Below are 3,853 nucleotides of genomic sequence, written 5' to 3'. Positions count from 1 at the left end.
AGACGCTGGAAGAGGTGGAAGTGTTGTCAACCGAGGCAATCGACATGATTGGTAACTGATTGGTAACTGGATGAAAGGAGCGAAGCTGCAAATAGCCCACCACAAAACGGAAGTGTTATTGGTCAGTAACTGTAAAGCGGTACAGCGGGCGGAAATCACCGTCGGGGAGCACACCATAGCCTCGAAGCGTGTGTTAAAATACCTGGGAGTGATGATCGATGACCGGCTAAACTTCAACAGCCACGTCGAATATGCCTGTGAGAAGGCTTCGAAGGCCATCAACGCGATAGCTAGAATCATGCCGAACAACGCTGGTCCCAGCAGTAGCAAGAGGCGTCTTCTGGCCAGCGTGTCATCATCGATACTGAGATATGGAGGTCCAGCCTGGGTTCCAGCGCTGGAAACGAAGCAGAACCAGAGGAAACTGAGCAGTACGTTCCGGCTCATGGCCATGCGAGTCGTGAGTGCGTACAGAACCATCTCGTCGGAAGCAGTATGCGTTATCGCCGGTATGATCCCTATCGGCATCACCCTGGCGGAGGACAGTGAGTGCTACAGGCAGAGAGAAGCCGGAAGAGTACGGAAAGTTGTGAGAGTGGAGTCATTGGCTAAGTGGCAACAGGAGTGGAACACGACGGAGAACGGTAGATGGACACATAGACTAATACCGATTCTTTCGACCTGGGTGAACAGAAAACACGGAGAAGTCAATTTCCACCTAACGCAGTTCCTGTCTGGCCACGGCTGCTTCAGGAAATACCTGCATCGGTTCGGACACGCAGCGTCACCCCTCTGTCCGGAGTGTGGAAACGTCGATGATGAAACGCCGGAGCATGTGGTCTTTGACTGTCCAAGGTTCGAGGCAGTGCGAACGGAGATGCCCGTCCTTAACGTGGAGAATGTCGTCGATGAAATGTGTCGAGAGGAGGACTCTTGGAATGCCGTCAGCAGGGCAGTCACACAGATTATGTCAGAGCTGCAGCGTAAATGGAGAGAAGAGCAGCGATCTAGCAACGCCAGCTAGCGCTGAGAGTACGACAAGTGCATGAGCACAGCCACCCCCCGAAGTAGTCGCTTCACAGTGGTCCCGGGGGGATCCAGGCAGAGGAGAGAGTAAGGAATGGGTTTTAGTGGAGCTGCACTAGGCAACTAGTGGATACCACACCGTGCCACCTTCACTACAGGCCAGGCTTCTTGAAGCTTTCCTAAACCTTACTATAAAAAAAAAAAAAAAAAAAAAAAAAAAACACACACACACCCACACACACACACCCACACACCCACACACACACACATAAAGACTGCCTAAATGTAAATAAGTACGCCCCTCGCGCGCCGCTAGCACGCCTCTTGCGTTGGGAATCGAAAATCTTGGACAGTGTTTTGTTTAAATTTCTATAGAGCAACCTATTTCCGGTGGACCTTTCTGACGTTTATAACACAAACACTTGCGAAATCCCATTTTCAAGTGAAAAGTTTGTTATCCTCACTTTTGCTCCAGCAAAAAATGGTGGCTTGTTATTGTTATCCTTACGTTCGGACCACCAACACTCGCGCATATAGAATGGGGTATAATTTTGTGCATGAGTAGTATAGAGATCTCCAAGCGCAATCTCACGAACACTAAAATCCTAATCCAACATCCATACACGCTAACTTGAAAGTACTCATTAATGAGTAAAAAAAGACCCATTTTGAAGAAAAGTGGCTTAACTCATTAATGATTAAACAATTTTACACATTAATGAGTATCTGTTACCCATTAATGATTAACAATTACTCATTAATGGGTAACAGATACTCATTAATGGGTAAAAATTTTACTCATTTAATGAGTTAAGCCACTTTTCTTCAAAATGGGTCTTTTTCAACCATTAATGGGTACTTTCAAGTTAGCGTGTATATAATAATCAAAAAGAAGAAGAACCAAACAGGTATCGCGATATAACAAATACTTAAAAAGGTAGCGCGCGGTCTCACACACACTTTTGTGCATCTGGAGAACTCTATAGCTATTTTTGACGTTTAATCGTGTTTCTCTATCTAGCACGTTGGATGAATGAATTCATTATTTTCCCCATTAATATAATAGTGTGTGCGGATTAAACGTCAAAAGGTTTTATGAATCGAAAGAAACTGGTACAGAATGAACATATGTCGTTTTCGTTTTTGCGGTGTAGCTACACCGGTGCTACACTGCCGAACACCGAAAAAATTTAGGGTGTAGCTATCGGTTGCACCTTTGTTTACAAACAAATGATGATGAACTGTCAATGACTCGTACTTATTGCTGCTTACACTACACCGGTGTAGTGTAGTAAAAACGAAAACGACAATAGACAGCCTTGGTAAAAGTGTGTGTAAATGCAAAGTGCAGAATGAATGGTGCAGAAATACACACATAAATACTTTTAATTCTGCTTTTTGCTGTATTCATTTTTCTTTTCCATTCATGGTTATGCTGCTTGTTGTAGAAAAGTTGCCGATCAGCTTGCATTTATTCGCGAATCGTTCCGGTTTCCTTTTCATCTTCATTAAATAAAGAAAGCAAGTGAGATATGTCAATGAAAAGTTATCAATATTTGCAGCTTATTTACTATTTGAACATTTTTTAGAAATGGATAAGTGGTTGCTAAAGAAGCCTAAAAGTGAAGATTTAGAAGAAAAAAAGAAAAGTGATATTGCTACGGCAACAAATGGAATGCGGAGAAAACTCGAAGATGACGATGATAAACCTAGCACTAGTGCAAAAAAGAAAACACGAAAATACGATGCCGATTACTTGCAATATGGTTTCTTTGGGAATGATGAATATGAATTACCACGGCCTCAATGTGTGATTTGTCTTAAAGTGTTGGCCAATGAAAGTATGCGCCCTAACAAATTAATCCTTCAAACCAAGTACCCTACTTTGAAAGACAAACCTCTTGATTTTTTTCGATGCGAAAGTAAAGGCACTGAAGAAATCCAGATATAATATAAAAGCATTCACCAAAGTTACCGATAAAGCTATGATTGCGTCTTATCATTTAAGTTTGAGAATTTCGCGCTGCGGTAAAGCTCACACAATCGGTGAAAATTTGATTCTCCCTGCATTTAAGGAAACTGTTTCAATAATGTTCGGTCAAAAATACGCACATGAGATTGAAGCTATTCCTCTTTCTAACAACACAGTGGCAAGTAGAATTGATGAAATGTCTGTCTGGATCGAGGACGAGTTGATAGGCAGAATAAAGGCAAGTAGTAACTTCTCATTGCAACAGGACGAGTCAACTGATGTGGAAGGGCTATCACAATTGATTGTTTTTGTTCGATACATCTGGAAAGATGATGTTCCTGAGGAATTGTTGTTCTGTGAGCCAATTATGCGCGGAACGAGTCACGAAATATTTGACAAGTTGGATTCTTTCGTCAAGACCAAGGGTGTAGAATGGAAAAAAAAATGCATCGGAGTATGTACGGACGGCGTACGTGCAATGTGTGGTAGAAACAATGGAGTTGTGACGAGAATTTTGAAGCTAAATCCTAACGCTTCTTGGACTCACTGCAGCTTGCACCGGGAGGCATTGGTGAACAAAACTCTTTGCGGTGACTTCAAAAACGTGTTGACCACCACGATTAAAATTGTAAACTTTGTAAAAACCAAACCCCTCCAACGTCGCTTATTCGAGAAGCTATGTGAAGACATGGGAAGTAGCTTTACTTCACTGCTGTTACACACGGAAGTTCGATTGTTGTCGAGAGGTAAAGTTCTAACAAGAGTTGTGGAACTACGTGAAGAGTTGGTGACTTTTTTTGGAAACGAAAGAGAACTTTTCAGTCCTTCCCTGGGCTTTGGTCAGAGAGCGTATAG

This window comes from Ochlerotatus camptorhynchus, unplaced genomic scaffold (genome assembly GCF_037179485.1).
Source record: "Ochlerotatus camptorhynchus isolate MF236.1 unplaced genomic scaffold, CSIRO-AGI_Acam_v1.1 ptg000447l, whole genome shotgun sequence".
Taxonomy (NCBI): Eukaryota; Metazoa; Arthropoda; class Insecta; order Diptera; family Culicidae; genus Ochlerotatus; species Ochlerotatus camptorhynchus.
The sequence above is the reverse complement of the archived record's forward strand: the minus strand, read 5'-3'. Positions refer to the sequence as shown.